Genomic DNA, 17574 nt, shown 5'->3' on the forward strand with positions numbered 1-17574 from the left:
AGCTGGGTTTCAAGGACAGTACAAAGCCCACCTTCCCTGGGGAAGGAGAGGCAGAGGACGGTGTCTGTTCGGGAGATGGTGAATGCGGCTGCGCTGTGGAGGGCGTCTCCCAGCTTTCGTTCAACTATAGAGGAGTTTGGCCGCTACATTGAGCAGGGCCAGAAGTTCCCCCCTGCGCCCTCCCTGCACCAGAAGTGGTGGTGACAACTTCGCGGTGGTCCTTAAAACCGAAAACATGGGATGAAGGGAAACAGCCTGCCTGTATCCAACATCAGGTGTGTGGTAATCCTCTGACTGAGATGGAAGTCTCCTGCCTCCCCACGCCGGATGAATGACCAACGTCCGGCTAATCCTGCGTAAAGCCTCTGGGTCGTGGTGTCTCTCCCTCCATCGGCATCAGCCGGCGGATGGACCTACCTGGATTTTGGGGAGGCGCAGGAGCAAGAAATGCCGGCTCAAACCCGTCACAGCTCGGCTTGCCCAAGGAGCCAGAAACGGGACTTTCTTCCAGCAGAACTCACGACGTTGGAGATATTGGAGACGCTCAGACATTGGAGACACTTTCTGATGGCACAAAACCTCCTGGAGATTCCTGGGGTGGGGCGGGGCACTGAGGACCGGGGTGTCACCCGGGATGTTGATGCTGCTGTTGACGTATCTGGAGCATCCCAAACATCCCCTCTGCTGTCCCAGAGGGAAACAGGGACTTGTCGCACAGAACGACCATCAGCAAAAAGTCAAGGATCTTGTCTTATCCTCGGGCTGTGGGACGGGGAGTCGTGTCTCTTATTTGAATTAAACCCAGCCCGTCGCTGGGATAAAAGCTAAAAGGCAGGAAAAACTCCAACAGAAGCAGTACCTGGGCGAAGAGCCCCACCGTGGTGTGTCCCGGGCGAGGAGGTGGAAGGAGATGCCAGTGGAAGGGATTTTCTTCTCTGGGAGAAGAAGGTGACGCTGAAGCTGTCCCCGCGCCAGCAGCGTGGGGCTCATGGGGGCCCGAGGAGCCGCTGCTGCGTCGCGTCGGTCGGCTGGAGCCTGGGAGGCACAACACGGCTCGGGGACAGCCCGGGCACGGGGACACGGGGCAGCGATGCTGGCCCTCCTGCAGCCCCGGGGTCACCCGTGGGGCTGGGACCCATGTCAACTGTGGGACAGGACCCTGGTGTCACCCATAGGGTGGGTGCTTGTGTCACCTATAGGACACATACCTGGTGACACCCATGGGGTGGCAGCCCGGGTCACCTATGGAATAAGAGCCTTTTGTCACATTTGGGACACACACCTGATGTCACCCATGGGGTGGGAGCCTGTGTCACCTCTGGGACAAGAGCCTGTGTCACCTGTGGGACATATACCTGATGGGTGACAGACCATGTTACCTATGGAACAAGAGCCTTTGTCACCCATAGGACATACACCTGACGTCACCCACGGGGTGGGAGCCCATGTCACCTATGGAATAAGAGCCTTTGTCACCCATGGGACATGGGCCTGGTGTTACCCATGGGATAAGAGCCTTTGTCACCTGTGGGATGTGGGCCTGGTGTCACCTCTCGGACGAGAGCCTGTGTCACCTGAGGGACATACACCTGGTGTCACCCATGGGATGGGAGCCCATGTCACCTATGGGACACAAGTCTGGTGTCACTCGTGGGACAGGAGCCCACGTCACCTGTGGGACGCAGGCCCAGCATCACATATGGGACACGGGCCTGGTGTCACCTGTGGGACACGGGCCTGGTGTCATCTGTGGGACGTGGGCCCGGTGTCACCCGTGGGCCAGGAGCCCGGTGCCAGCTGCGTGGCCGGCGTGCCTCGGCACCTGTGGGACGTGAGCCCCATGTCACCCGTGGGCCACGAGTGGCCTGTGGCCCGCGGGACACCCCGCATCCCCCGTGGGCCACGCTCCGGTGCCACCCGCGGGGCAGCGCTGCCCCGCCGCCCGCCGGCCCCCCCTCCGCATCCCCGACCCCCCCCACCCGCGGCGAGGCCGCCGCCGCCCCCCGCCCGCCGGTCCCGCGGCCCGGCCGGACCCGCGGCTGCCCCGGGAGCCGGCCCAGCGCCCGGGGCCTCGGGGCCGGGCCGGGCCGGGCCTGCGGGGGGGAGCGGGGGGGGCGGCCCGGCGGGGTGCGGGGGGTGGCGGCGGCCGGGGGGTCCCGGGGACGCGGGGGGGTGCGGGGCGCGGGGGGGGGGGCGGGCAGGGGGCGAGCCGCGGCACGGCATCAATCACCGCCCGCCCCGCCCCTCCCGCGCTGATTGACGCCTCGGCGGCCAATGGGGAGGGCCCATGCCCCGCGCTCAGCCAATGGGGGCGGGGGAGGGCGGAAGGTCCCCACTTCAAGGCTGGTTGAGCGGCGCAGGTAGGTGCGGGGCGAGGCGCTGCCGGTGCGGGGCGGCCCGGGGGGGCGGCGGGGGGGACTGGGCCGCAGCGGGGGGGACGCCGGCACCGAGCGGGGCCCGCCGCCTCCCCCCCTCCACCCGCGGGCGGCGCCAGGCCAAGTCCTGCGCCCCCCACCCTCCACCGCCGTCCCGCAACTTGGCTGCGGGGGCCGGGCCGCGGCGGGGCTGGAGGGGGGGGGGCGGTGGCGGCTTCCCCCCCCCTCCGCCCGCGGCCGCCCGGGGAGTTGGGGGCCGGGGGTGGCTGCGAGACGGGGGGGGCCCGGCCGCAGGGCCCGGGGCGCCGGGGAGAGCTCCGCCCCGCCGCGCTGCCCGGGGGGGCCGGGCCGGCTCCGTGCGGAGCGGGGACCCCCCCACCCCCCTCCTCCTTCTCCTCCTCCCGCCCCGGGCCTCCATTTTAGCCCGGGGAAACGAAGCTGGGCCCGGGGGGCTTCTAGAAGGATCCGGGGGTGGCAGCCCCCCGCACCCCCGGCCCGCAGGCCGGGCCCCGTCCCTCCGGCCGGCCCGGGGCGGGATGGGAGGGGGCGGGGGGGGGGGGGGGGGCGTTACGGAGGAGCCGGGGTCGCGGCCCCCTCTGCTGACAGCTCTTTCTTTCCCCAGGTCCCGGATATTTATTTTCCCATCTCCTCAAATAAATAAATAAGAAACTTGCCGAGCTGCCAGGCGCCGGGGGAGGCTGGAAGGATCCCGAGGCCCTTCCCTGTGCCGACCGCTTGGACCGCAGGTGGCGAGGATGGGCCTGGCCAAGATGCCCAGCAAGGTACGGCCTGTCCCCTGCTCCCCCCCATCCCTCTGTCCCCCTCCCCGCCCGGCCAGGCCAAGCTGTGGGTCCTGCCAGCCCCCACACCGGCCGGGCCGAGCCGCCTTTGCCGGCGGCCGTGTCGGTTCTGGCGGTGCGGGGTGAGTCTGGAGCCCCGCACGTAGTTTCTTGGCCAATCCGGAACTTTAAAATGGAGGTTGGGGAATACGGCTGAAAATGTGGCTTCATCCCGTGTGCGTGCAGGGTGTTGTTTTTTTTTTTTTTTTTTTTTTTTCTCTAAAACCGTTCCAATGCCTGGTACGTAGTGAAGAGACGTGTGGCCTCCTCTTGGGAGCGTGCGGGTGTATTTCCTGGTGTTACCTGTCCTTGTATGTGACAGCATCGAGACATCAAGGTGTGACTTGCCCAGAAAAAGAAAGATCTCCTTCTTTTTCCCCCTTATTGTGTGCATCCTTAAACCCCGGGTTTACATCAGTTGGGTCCTTTTTACTTGCTGATACGATCTGGTTTATATATGTAATATTGAGAGTTTTGTGTGTACCCATCAGAGTGGTCTTGGCTTCATCCCATGAAAATTGAAGGTCTAAACCTAGGTTTTCACGCTGATATTTCCGTGCCTCCGACTTCCCGACGTGCGGTGCAGCCGTGGTGCTTCTGGGTCTGGAGTGGAGGCGGCGAGGGTTTGCTGATGCTTGTTTTGAGAAGTCACTTCCTACCTTGCTAATGTTACTACACATTAAGAATTGTGTCCTAAACACTCAGGTACAGCACTCGAGTTCTGTGAAGCTGAGTAAAACCTAAAGGGAAGTGCTAAAGGGAAGGATATTTCCCTCTTTTCATAAATCTACAAGCCAAAGCAGCCTGACTTTAGGCCAATTATGGAGGCTGAATTTAGACAAATTCTCTTGTAATGGGAAAACCAAAAATCTTTACTCAATCCTTTCACTCTGACCTTAGGCAAATCTGCTGTGGTATCTGATCTCCAGTTGGCTAACCCAACAGTAAAGGCTCTTATCCTGTGTATGCATAATAACAGCAAGTTGTTGTGTGGGCTTTAAAAAAGGAATTAAAGCTCCCTCTTATAGGTTTTGGAGGTTATCACTAAATTTCTGGGAAGCCTGTGCTCGTAGGACTGCTGAAAACTGGTAGGAAATCGGCAGATAGCTTCTCTGGAAACTGGTCTTTATTTCCAAAGCCCAAAGAGGGGTTTGGCATGTGGCTGTGTGGAGCTTGACACCCGTGTGGGCGCTTAGGTCGCTCTCGGGTGTTGCCAGCCCTGGCGTTTCGGTGCGTACGACAACTCGTGAGGGTCTGTGGCAGTCGGCAGAGGTGTTGCTCTGTCTAACAAAACCTTGCGATTCCCAACGCGAGCTCGTTAGCCTCGTGCTTCAGTCTGGGAAACTTGGCGGAGTAAAAAAAAAAAAGGTAAAATTTAAGACCACTTAAGCTATTGTGAAATGGAGTGGCAGTGTCATCTTCATGTTGGTGGCTGGGGAAGCTGGAGGCAGTGCCAATGCCGTGCAGCCTGGCCGCTGGAGGGGGAACCCTGGCTCTGGATTTGGGAGGGCACCGGAGGCACCCGCTTTCCCCAGCGGAGGGGCCAGGGATGGGCACGTGGGAGGGTGAAGCCGGGTCCTTTCTGCATCCCGTGGGCTGGCAGGAGCCGAGGGGAATGAGTGGTGGCAGTGGGTCACGTGTAACCAGCCAGCGTCTGCTGGAGGGGGTGCCGAGGGGGATGTGCAGACCGTCGTCGTGTCACGACATAACTCTGCTCAGCATTTTCGCTCAGAGGTGTTTGCTTCTTGTGGCCAGGATGGAGTTGGACCTTGCGTTTTTTGAGTGTATGAGTGTGTCATCTGTTCCTGTGCCAACTGCTTTAAAGCTCTGATTAATACATATTTGAGTGCTTTTGTACACTGTATCCCTGAGTTGCGCTCAGACTCTAGCGCCTAATATTATCGTCACAGTTTGCAATGCTTTTTCGTCATAGAATAGAGCAACTTATAAGTTTGTAAGTTTTGTAAAGCTCTTTGCCTGCAGCTCCTCAGAGGGGAGGGAGGGTTTCTGGGAGCAGAGGAGCAGGGAACGTCTGCCTGGTCCTTCACACCTAACGGGCACAGGAAGAAACGTGCAGGCTCCGCTGCTCCGAAGCTCTCTGTGCTGTGGTGGTGGTCGCAGAAACGGGGCACTCGCTGCCTTATTCCTCTTGCTGGTGTTTCCCTGTCTGGGCACTGGTTCTGCTGCGCTTGACTTGCCATAGGAGGTATCCTTAATAAGGAGAACATGGAGGGACTTGACTTTTTCCACCTGTGATCTCCGATGTTTTCCTGTGGTGCTGAGGATTTGAAGGCAGGTGGATTTGGCTGGGACAGAGGAATTTGCGTGAAACCCTGAAACTCGGGGCTCAGACTTGCAGATTGTGTTATCTCTGGAACAGACGTGCTCGGAGCACAGCTCTGATCTCAAGATGCTAGCTGACTCTTGAGCATGACCGAAGGAGTAAATAATCTAATATCCTGGTTATCGACTATGCTTCAGTCTGGTTAAACTGCTGCTCCGGTTTGGGATTAAACTGAATTACAAGCAGCTACCAATAGAGCCGTAATTTTTTTTTCCCTGAGTCTGGAAATCCAAACAGCAATAGGATTGTTCCAAGTGCCCTACAGCAGAAGTAGAAACTAATTCTCCTGTTAGAGGACCTGTGAAAAGCCATGTGAAAAAGAACCGTATAACGTGAATTAACGAACAGAGACTCTTAAAACAAGTGTTAATCTTGCTTGTGGCAGAGGGAGAACTTCTGTGTCCTGGTGTCAGCAGTGACTGGAGGTCTCGGGTTTGCTGTTGACTCGTGAGAGGGAGCGGGAGGTGCAGGATTTGGTAGAAATTGAATCTATGAAGATGTTCAGCGAGCCTTAGCCATGGCTGGTGGATAAAGGAAAGTACACCGAGACTTTCCAACTGGAAGGCGGAGGAAGGGTTGAGTTGTGCAGCAGGGGTAAACCTGGTCTTCCCCTCAGCCCCGTGCTGCTGGTACCATACCCAAGCTGCTTACCAGTCGCTGGGTTCCTAACTAATTCTTCTAACTTTTATTTAGATGAAAACTCCTTAATCTATTTGTCCATCATACAGTGGAACTGAACGTTACCCCGAGCAGTGGGAACACAAGCGTGAAATCTCTATGCTCTAACGATACCTAACCCGTAAGGTGTATTTCAGTGTTGAGATTCGAAAGGGTTGTCCCCAAACACTCCATTAGCCTGTGTCTCATGGTTTTATAAGACGTGGGCTTTTACATGATTAGTGCAGGATCACATTTCCCTCTTTTGCCTTTATTTTTTTTTTCTCCTCCTCTCCCACGATATAACTACCTATAACCTGAAATGGGAAGAATTCAACTTTTAAAAAGTGTGCCATTACCTTACTTATTCTGCTACTCATTTGTATTTTATTTTACTACTCACATCATTAAATGTCTGGGATCGTATAGCGTAATCTGCACAAAACATATTGATTTCCATAAGGAAGCATTGCCTTAATTCCTGCCGTCATGTGTTTCTTAAGCAAATACCCAAGAAAACTGATGGGATCTGAGGCATCTGGGATCTCTGGGATCTTTTGTGCCGTTTCATACCCGTGGTTTGGATGGATCTAAGCCAACGCGATAATATTGTTGGCAATTCATGGGGACCTACGTGATATAGGGTTACAACTAAATGAGGATTTGGATGCTTTACCCTCTGCAAATTGATAAAGCCTGGCTATCAGTCCCCAGCTGGAATAACGGCTTAAAAATTCAGGGTGCTTTACTGAGTCCTCAGCTTGCCGTTCTGCCTTGGAATTCTTCACTGTATTCCCCAAACTGGTACAAATAGAAGTTCCCATGAGGACTTTGGGAAGTCAGGCTCTTCTGTACAATGTGCGTCGGTCTGATGCAACAGCGTGGAGTATTCGAGTATTTCTTGGCACGCTGAGACCAACGTCTCTGGCAGGCACTCAAACATACAGTTACCTTCGTTAAAGTCTTACATTCCCAGCCTCTCATCCCTACAGAAACCACGTAAATACGTTTCACAGTGGAAACCATAATTGATTCAAAATAGCTTATTGCTATGTCTTAATATCAAATGCCCCTTAACTTCGCAGCAGATGAAGAGAATTTCCCCCCTGGCATGGGTAACAATGGAGCTGTGACCTTGAGAGGTACCGATGGAGCCTCCAATGTGAGAACAAGCAACGCGTGTTGTCCTTGGAACGATGAATGTCTGTATCAAGTGGCTTGATCTAAATCATCAAGGGGCTTTTCAAACAAGTGGTGGCACTTCTTATGTGCATCAGTTGGCTTTTTCAGTGACTAGTATGTCACCTTCCTGTTTATATCAAGCACATTAAAACTTAATCCATTGATTTGGAAGCGTCCCAAGGAAGATCCAGGTTTGTAGCTCGACCTCGGGATACGTGAGTAGAATAGAGACCTCCCCGACCAGGGAGGTATCGGGGTTGCTGAGCTCTAGCAGCCTCTGCATGATTTACCTTCACGTGGCTCTCCTTTCTGTTTTTTAAGGACTTTGCTCTTTTTCTTTCATTCTTAGTGAGCATTTTCAGAATAGCTGGCTGGGCTGTGCTGTGTCCGTCACAGCTAAGGAGCGGCTTTCTTAATGTCATCGGACGCTTTCTCTAATGTTGAAGAATGTCAGAAGAACAATGATCACTGCAAGGGTTTCTTGTTGTTGCTACAGCTTACCTATATTTAGCTTTAAACCAGATGAGTCTTGCATCTTCTGAAGCCTCTGTGGCCATGGACACTCGAGTTTGCTGCTTTTTGGTGGGATATCTAATGACCTTGCAAATGAAGATGCAAAAGTTGTGGTTGTATCTGTAGGGAGTCTCATCAGTGTGTTCTTTGGTGGCTGTTGCCTTCTCTACCTTCAGGATGTTTCTCAAGCCGATCTAGTATCTTTGCAGGCTCAAGAGTCTCCCTTCATGTGTCCTAGTATATTTGTTAATATATGTACAACTAGGCATATAATTATTGCGTAGAGGTGGGTACAATCAAAGCGAGTCATGAGGATTAATTGGTAGAGGCAATGAACGCGTGTGGGAAAGACAAGGTGATGACCAGGTACGAGCAGTTGGGTACATAACGCCATGTATTGAACCCTGTGGTTTGTATGTTCTTGATGCTTTGCAGAAAGGGGGGTGACTTCAACAAAAGATTTAAAGGAGGGTGCTGTAAAAATGTGGATTCACTGGGGAGAGCTCCTCTTGCCCACATGGGGCGTCTCAAGAGTAGTGACGAAGCTGTGGGAGGGACTCGTGGGCGAGGGCGGCTGGTCCAGGAGTAGCTGGGTGACCTGGAGGAGACGTTGCGGTGCTATTTTGCATGGAAAATGGAGCTTGGAAGGGCTATAAAAAGGTATATGATGTGCCAGAGGCCAAAGTTGTATTATCTTAGACTGCACGGCAATTTTTGCTACATCATCTCCAGATCAGGTTGGATGATGAAAGCTGTAGATGTGTCTGCGCTGCAGGAAGATCCAGATCTGTACCAGGCTGTCAGGCTGGAGCTCTCGGCTCTTGGGGAGCCTTGCCTCAATTAGCAGAAAATTCTGCACTGCAGAATGTACAAATGATTAAAAACTTCCTTGCACGGGAATTTCTTTTAACTTCCTCCACGACAGACCGCCCTCCCTCTTCTGTTCCAGTATAGAAATGCATTTGTTGCTACTTCTGCTTTTTAGCTGGACTGAATTCAAGGTATTTTAAAAAAAAAAAATATATAAATAAAATCCGAGGTATGTATGCTGTTGTAGGGTCCTGGCTTCCTAAAGAGCTGCTCGAATGCAGTGGGGAGAAGCAGGTCAGGAGAAAGCGTGAAGTCTGAATTCATTGTGTGATATCTTTCAGAAACTGTATTTCTGTTACCCTCAAGAATAGAATTTATCCTCCCTGTGACCCGGTTCCGTGCTGGATACAGGGTTGCTGATAACACGCTGTCCTCCTTGGCACCATTTCATCGTTGACTGGAAGCCCAGTTCAAGGTCTCCAGACTCATTTTCCAAGGCTCGGCGTGAAATTGCTGAGCCTGGGTAAGTGGTGCGTTGGGACGGGGATCGGCCACCCGGGAGGGGAGGGCTGTGACTGCAGGGGACAGGAGCAGAACTGGCTGCAGCTCCCTGCTGGGGCACAGCAACCACCACCGGCCTCTCTGCTGACCTCAGTGGCTCATTTTTCTTGAAAAACACTTAATTATGAGCTAAGTTTTGAGCACTTGTGGTGCTCAGCAGAGGCACGGTTGGGATGTGGTCTCTGGGGCAGTTTTGGCAGTGAGTGTAGGTGGCCGCCCAGGCCCTTAGAAAAATGATGAAATGTGTTGCCCGTGGATTTCCTGACCCAAAAAGACCCAGTTCCACAGCGTGATTTGTTAAGCCGTATATTGCATTTTAAAGAGCAATAGTAGTATCTTGACTCTGTATCTCCAAATCCTTCTTAAAGGAGGGGAGCGTTGCTTCCCCCCGCCCATGGTGGTGGGATTTGAAGCAAGAGGAGGGGGAAAAAAAAACCTGTCTGCGTGTGCTGCATAACCAGAGCGGGGTTGCCCGTACTGCCTACGGAAACAGCCTTCATAGTTCTTACCTAATTCTGCAGTCGAGACAGTACAACTCTTATTTGGTTGTGATTTTCTTTTTTTTTTTTTTTTTTTTTTTTGCTCTAAACCCAGCTCCCTGGGGCAGGCGCTCCTCTCTGCCAGTATGGAACAGCACGCGCTGTTGTAGCTTTTTCCCGTTGCAGACAAATGTTGGTATAAAGTGCTTTTTTATTGGCATAACCGCATTCCCACTGTAGAGGCAGCATAGCTGTAGTGAGGGGGAAGTAGTGCGCTGGCTGCAACGGAAACCGAATCAAAATCATCCCGTAGACCCGCCTGAGGGGGGAGAGCGCCTTCACCGGGCAGCAAAATTGGGCGGTTTTGTGGCATTTGGTGTGTCGGATGAACCTGTGCAGGGGGATGGATCGGCGTCACCCTCCTGCAAATGGCCAAAAAACCGAAGGTCAAAGAGGTGAAATGGTTTCTGCACCCCCAAAATGAATTCTTTCCCGCCTGCGCTGCCTGTCGGTGCGTCCTGGAGTTTGTCGAGGAGGGGGCGAAAGTATCTGGATGGTGGGGGGAGAAACCCCCTTCTCAACGCGGATCACGCTCCCGGGGTTCGACCGCTGTGGTGTCTGGGGAAAAAGCCCATTGGTAGCCCTTGACTAGGGGAGAGAGGGATCTCTGTCCGCGGGGGGTCCTCGGGTCGTCAGCCCATGGCCGTGACCAGATTTTGCAGTAACACCCCCCAAAGCTGTGCTGGCTTTGGCATGCTGGGAACTTTAAGGATTTTAATGGAATTCTTACGCATGATTTTAGGGGAATAAAACTGAAGCACCTGGCAGGGGGAATGCGAAACGAGCCAGTAAAAAGCTCCTGGGGGCTGCAGGTGGAGAGGGAAGAGTGTTGTTTTTGGGGCAGAAAACCCACTTAAAAGGGTGAAAGTTTTTCGGCGGAGAGCCAGATGTGGATGGAGAAAGGAGATGGAGTGGTTTTTTGAGGGGGGAAATGCTTGAAACGGTGAAAGTTTCTGCAGGGGGCGGGGGCGGACCCCGCGGCGGCGCGGGGTGCTGGACTACATCTCCCAGCATGCCCCGCGCCCCCCCGCCCCTGCGCGGGGCCGAGCGCGCCTGCGCGCTGCGGGGCGCCCCCTGGCGGGCGGCGGCGGGACCGGCAGCCGCCCGCAGGGGCGTACGCGGCGGCCGGACAATAGGCGGTGGCGGCGGCGGCTCCGCCCCGTGTCGTGTTTCCTCCCCCCCACCGCTGCCATGTCCCCTCCCCGGCGGCGGCCCCTCCCGCACTGCAGCTCCTCCGCGCGGCGGGCGCCCGGCGCTGCGGCGGCGGCTCGGCGGGGCCCCCTGGCTGCGGGCGGGCGGCGGGCGCCGTGCGCGGCGCGACCGGTGGGGGCGCTGCGGCGCCGGCCCCCCCCTCCCCGTTCCCTCCTCCTCCTCCTCCTCCCCCCCCCCCCCCCCCCCGGTGCATTCTCCGGCTGACGGGAGGGGGAGGGCAGAGAAGGAGCCCGGCCGCCATTTTCCGAGCCGCGCCGCCGCCGCGCTCGCCCGGAGCGGGGGGGAAGAGGGGGGAAAAGAAGAAAAGCGCCGCAGCGCCCGCTCCGCCGCGCCCCGCCGGGCCCGCCCCGCCGCCGCCTCAGCGCTCCGAGCCGGGGGTGGGGGGGCCGCTCCCCACCCCCCCCCCACCCCCCTCTTCAAGCAGCCCCGCCGCCCGCCCGCCCCAGCCCCGGACTGCGGCCGCCGCTCTGCGCCCGCCGAGGGAGACGGCCGAGCCCATCCCCCCTGCCGCCGGGGCGGGCCCGAGCGGGCGGGGGGGGGGCGCCGGGGCTGCGGCCGGGGCTGGCGGCGGCCGCCCCGGTTTGCGGCACCGCGGCTGCCCCCGGGCCGGGGTTTGTTTGCAAACTGCGCCCGTTCGGCGGGGGGGGGGCCGAGCCCGCCCGGACCGCGCTCGCCGCTCGTCACGTGGTAGGTGCCGCTCGCCCCGCGCCGTTCGTTCCGCTCCGCGCCCGCCGCCCCGCGCCTCCCCCCCGCCGCCCCTTTGTTACCGCCGCCGCCGCGCCCCGCCGGGCCCCGCTGCGGGGCGGCCGCCGCGCCCCAACTTCTCTGCCCGGCGGGAGGCGGCTCCCCCCCTCGCGCCCCCCCCCCTCCCTTCCCCTCCCTTCCCGGTGGCGGGGGTCGCGGCGAGGGGAATGACCCGGTGGCCCGCTCCCCCCCACCCCCGCCGCCCCCGGTGCTGCGGTTCCCTGGGGCGGGGTGCGGCGGGGGGGGGGGGGAGAATGGCGCCACTTTAAATTGAAATCCCCGGCCCGGAGGCGCCCGTGGGGGGGGGGCGGCGGGGTCCCGCCGGGCCCCTCACGTGGCCGGCGGCCCCGGTCCCCCCGGGGAGGGAGAGGGACCGGGCGGGGGGGGGTGTGGGGGTGTGTGTGTGTGGGGTGGTGGTTTGGGATCATCCTTCCCTGACCGGGGAGGGGATCACCAGTCTGTGACCGGGGGGTGGGGGGGCACACGCGAAGTTTTAAAAGTAAACAGAAAAAAAAAATATATTTTTTTTTTTTTTTTAAATTGCATAATCTCAATCTTGCAAAACGCGCGGAGGGGAGCGCGGCTCGGCCGTCCCCAGCCCCGCCGGCAGCGGTGGCGGTGGCCGGGGGTGCCGCTGCCCCGGTGGGCTCCGGCGCTGTCAGCGGGGATGTGTCACGGCGCGCTCCCCCCTTCCCGGGGCGCACAATAGCGTAATTTTTCATCCTTAAGCCATTTTCCTGTATTTACTTTCCGGTTGCTTTTTTTTTTTTTTTTAATTTTATTTATTTCTTTTTAAATTTTTTATTCTTTTTATTTTTTGGGTTTTTTTTTTTTTTCGCACCGGCCCTGCCGATCCGGAATTATTTTTTATTTTATTTTTTTTTCTCAGAACAAGCAGGCAGAGCCTGGCTGTCCTGAAATCCTTTCCGCGATCTGTACGTGTGTTTACTTCCATCACGGGATTAGCGTCTCCCAGTGCTTGATGACAGAGAAATTTGCCTCCTTTGGGGTACAAATGAGGGTCGAGCGAAAAAGAAAAAAAAAAATACGGCGGCCAGATTTAGTGGAAACTAGCCTTATTTTCTACGGAAAAAAAAAAAAAAAGCAGAAGGTCTTTACAAACCGAGGTGTTATCTCTCTGCATATTAAATTTGTGTACAGGTGGATCAAACCGCCGGCACGGTATAGATTATATTGCCTGTTATGTAAAATGCACTTGAATGACAAACTGTAGTTTTCCATGAAACCGGTCAGGATATGGGAGGAACTGCAGGGCTTTTTTTTTTTTTTTTTTTTTTTTTTATTTGTTTTGACTGACCATTATATTTTGAACTGGTTTGGGCCACGTCCGTGTTCGCGGTTACATCATGTCATGTGTTGGGTGCAGTGTGATTTGTGCCTCTAAAAATAAGGGGAGGTAAAAGCCCGTGTCTCGGAGGTGGGAAAGTCGGAGAGTTTTTCAGCCCCGGTACGGTCCTGCTGGCGACGGGGAAAAAAAACCACTTTGGGGGGGAATTAAGGTGTTACGTGTGTGTGACTAATCCTCTGCCGTAGTTAGGAATCCAGCGATCTGTTCGTATCTAAGCCTTTTTTCTTTAAAACTGTATTTGTCCCTTTTATGGCCTTTGTTTTCATGGAGGAAACCTCTGATGCTCTTCCCCCGGCTTTAGCCTAGTCCTCTTGAATTTTCATTCTGGTGCAGGTAGCAACGCTGTTCGATCTGATCGTATTATTTCTTTAATTAGGAAGCCAGCGGCCTTTTAAACCGGCAAAGGGGGAGACGGAGCGGGGGCTGTAAAGGCGAAACTGGGGGATCCCCCGATGGCACTGGGATCCTTTCCCTTGCCGCGGTGTCCGCTCTCGGCCACCGTCGGAGGCAAGAGATGGGCGGCATGTTTTTTGGCGCGGGAGGGATGGGTATGTTGTTGTGGTGGTTTTTTTTTTTTTTTCTGTAGCCCCACTGCCAAGGTAGCACAGCTGTGTGGGGCTTAATGGATTGATATGCTGCAGGAGCAGTTAATTGTGGAACTCGGTTGTGATACTGTTATAGCTGATTTGTAATGATTTAGCGATGGGGATGACTTGTGTTCCCTCTTCAGAGGTGATAAAGCAGCAGATGACCAGGCAGATGCGTCTGTGTGTTGCTTTTATATTGGGTTTTTTTTTCCCTCCCTCTTTTTTTTTTTTTTTTTTTGTCCTTTTATTTTTTTTAAATGCTGTATTCGAGTCTCATTTGCTCTCAGAGATCATCCGGTAACTGGAGAACTGGTGAAATTCTGACATCACGCAAGGCAGGGGTGAAAACTGAGCAGTTCTTTGACCAAAGTCACTTCCTTTTGCCCTGTTTATAGCTGTGTTTTTTTGAACGCAACTGCCATTATCTAATGAACCCTCGGAACAAAGACTGTCTCTGGAGTTTCAGCACTCCACCCTTTCTCTGCTCAGGCAGCGAGTGGTGCGTGTCCTTAGGAACCTCAAAAGACTTTTCCAGGGAGGATAAGACTTTTAATGTATAGCGAAGTAAAGATAAGGACTTGTTCCGTCCTACCAAGGCAGGCAAAAGGTGAAGCTTGGGGAGGGGGGAGGAAGGGCGAGCAGCACGTGTTTTGATTTGTGGGCCTCCCCCCACCTCCCCTTCCATATAATTTTCCTTTTCTGGAAAACTGTATTTTTTCTGGAATTATTTTCTGAGAGTAGGTCAGCAATATCCCTGCCCATCCCTGTTTAACAGCACCTGCTTTTGCATTTTTGTGTGTTTGTTTGTTTGTTTGTTTGTTTTTCTACTGGACTGTGTGGGGAAACAGGTGGGCCCACTTCTGCCTAAATGGGAATTTAATTCAGCGAAAGTGTCTCAGGTGGATCACATACCGATTAGACCAAATAATAAGTAAGTTCTGCACGCATGCCTCGGTTTAAAAGTGTTTATTATTTCATTAAAAAGAGCCTCTTAGCAGTTGGGCAGGCAGGTGATCTGAGAAGCGCCGTTTCCGCTCCCGCATTTTATAAATACCGTGTCCCTGCTCATAACTTCCAGGAATACAATATCTATCTGGAATGAAAAGCAGCAAAGACTCGAGCGAGAATCCTTCCCGGCCCTGTAAATAGCGGTTTAGCTGCGTCTTCAAGGACGTAGTTTTGTGTAACAAATCGTTTAAATTGGAATAAAGGCTTTCTGTTTTTTCTCAGCTGGCCAAGGAGTTGTCGTTCGCAAATCAGCGAGAGTCCTGGTGAGGCAGGACTTGAGTAAACATAATTCCATTAAACCCTGCGCCTGTCCTCTTCGGCCTGAGTTCAGAGCCGCGTTTTTGGCAGAGGACAGTTTGGATAAAGTCCTCTTCAGGTTTCAAAGAAAGTTAGAAAATAAGTGTGCATCTGCCCCTGCCACGAACCGCTGGGAGCAGAAAGCTGCCAAAGTGTAACTCCCTTTAGAGAACGAGACAAACAGCGAAATGGGATATGCTAATAGCCGGGAAGGCTTGATTCTGGAGGACGGAGTTTTGACAGCGCGCTATCTGAATTTAATCGTCAAACTGCACCGTTTAGCTCACAAAACGAGGAAAAAAGGTAACAAAATCGCACCTGAAGAGACGGCACGGGAGTAGCTGTCAGCCTGAACAGGCCGCATCTTCTTCTGTCCCTTAGTTAATCCCTTGCTGCAAGCTTTTTTTTTTTTTTGCAGGTTTGGTGGAAAGACAAGTGTTTTTATTTTAAAAAAAGTTTAAGTGAAACGTATCCTTCTGTATCAGGAGGTGCTTCGGGCCTCGGAGACGTTAGCAGGAGATGGACCTTAAAGTTTCAGCTCTATCAAACGTTGGGAGTTCTTGCTCTGAAATCTTTATAACTTCCTGCCGAGGTCTGCAGCGACAGAGGTGCGATGGGAAAGGTTACCCTCCAGTTGCCTTCACGCTAAATGAGAAACAGCAAACCGGGTTCCCGCTGTAATTATGGCCTGTAAAAAAGAATCTGGGAGGCGTGATTGAACATCGCCTCCTTTTACACGGGTATCTCTCTTCTGGAGTTCGCGTCCTCTTGTTTTCAGTGGCTGCCATGGCAGTCTTTGTGGATTGTTCTCTCTCCTCTGAGATCCGAGGAGCAGTCAAAGCTGAGATCTGCCGTTAGCTGAGCGTACGCGTCCCGGAGAACTGCGTTATGAACTCCATTCAAAATAAGGTATTTAAACACAGCAGGAGGCTGGTCTGAGATTGGGCAGGGATCTAGTGGTTGGAGATGCTTAATTCTGCTCCTCTCTCTTCTCTTATTTCCTCTTGAGGATGTGGATGGTTAACGCAAGGCACTCTAAAAGACTTTGTAGTGACAATCTGTGCCTTGCTTTAAAATATTGACATATTAAGGTGGTGCCATTTATGGGGCGGGGTTTAAAAGTTTTGGTAACAATCCTAGGCTTTTGAGCAAAGGTTGGTATGACCGCACCTAGTGAATGAAAATGTGCCTTTAAAATTAAAAGGCAATTCTGTTTTTTGTTTAACTTGCTCCCTGAGTCCTGAGTTCAGGTTTTCATATTTCCTGGGCAGCTTGCCCAGATTATGCGAAAGAAAAACAAGATTTCTCAGATACGGGATAGGGGGAGACCCGGATTTCACAATTAAAGCGTGCTTTTTTTTTTTCTTTGTCTCGATCAAACTGCTGCTTTGTGCAAATGTCCCATTACTGTTTTTTAAACCACGTTTCTTTTTATATGACTGTAAGCGGTAACTTCGTTCTGAAGAATAACTTAACATACCCATACCCATAGTGATGGGTTTTTTTATCTCCGGCCACTTGGTTTTCCAGGTGAAGGCATTCTTCCTTACGGTTATTCAACTTGCCAGACTTTTGAGTGGGGAGATGACAGTTAATCTGGCTTTGTGGCTTTTGTTTTTGTTTCTGACATCGTATTGGTAAAACCTTCTCTACCTCCGATTGTGCGATTGATTTGGTTTATTTAGATCCAGTGAGAATTCACAGGCGTAAGAGAAAATTCTTCTTGAAGGAGGCCTCACCTTGCTGTTTCCAGAGCTGACCAAAAGATGCTGCCACTTGTGCGGACCGGCAAGTGGAAACAGCAGCTTTTCTTTTAATCTGGAGGGCTTCTGGTCGGAAACAAAGGCTATAAAAGCTCAGTAATATCTTTCTTATTTGCCCCGGTGTATAAGTATGGGATGTTCTTAATATTAAAGTTCTTATTTTTCCCAGAGAGATTAGGTGCGAGTCTGTAGTGTTAATATATGTGGAAGGTACTCGTGTATTTATTTGAAAAAAAATAATCTGTGGTTCTTATGTGTGTTCTCAACCTTTTTTTCATTAATATTTTTTTTTAAAAAAAGCCTGTTTCCCAAATGTAGGTCACTATAAGCGTACAGTCTGCCAAACGGCACGTGATGGCTGGATTATCAATAAGTTTATCGTCCTGTACTTGCCTGTCACGTTTCCTTAATTAAAGCCTTGAGAGTTACTTCTCATGTAAATCCTTCTCTCAATTGGTAAATATCTGTCTTACAACTGTAAAATGTTGAAAGGTGATAAGAAAAGGCATGTAGAGGATCTGTTATGCATAATAGGTGTAACTTTTGGTAGACGGACATTTTTGATGCGGAAAATATTTCTAGGGCTCAGGGTGTGTTGAGTTACCTGCATTTTAAGTTACTCTGCTGAGGTCAGAAGCATAGGTGATGTATTTCAGTTGCAAAATTAAGTGTATAGGGATTTTATTCTAACAGTTTTGTTTGTTGGGGTTTTTTTTGCTTTTGTTTGGTTGTTTTTTTTTTCTAAAAGACTTCTGTAACCACACGAATTCAAGA

At 53.2% G+C, this 17574-nt stretch overlaps 1 protein-coding gene across 3 annotated transcripts in view; it reads left to right on the plus strand.

Annotated features, from left to right (window-relative positions):
* The first annotated feature begins 3010 nt into the window (after positions 1-3010).
* Positions 3011-17574, plus strand: part of KANSL1 (KAT8 regulatory NSL complex subunit 1) — a 103595-nt gene continuing 89031 nt past the window's right edge. Inside the window, exon 1 of one of the 3 annotated variants that reach the window (XM_054224259.1) lies at positions 3011-3157. The gene's annotated coding sequence lies outside the window, so the exon portion shown is untranslated. Of the gene's footprint in view, positions 3158-11578; positions 11720-15528; positions 15947-17574 lie in introns of those variants that run through there. The other 2 variants (XM_054224258.1, XM_054224260.1) reach the window with 2 other exon arrangements.

The sequence above is a fragment of the Rissa tridactyla genome, chromosome 19 (genome assembly GCF_028500815.1).
Source record: "Rissa tridactyla isolate bRisTri1 chromosome 19, bRisTri1.patW.cur.20221130, whole genome shotgun sequence".
Lineage (NCBI taxonomy): Eukaryota > Metazoa > Chordata > Aves > Charadriiformes > Laridae > Rissa > Rissa tridactyla.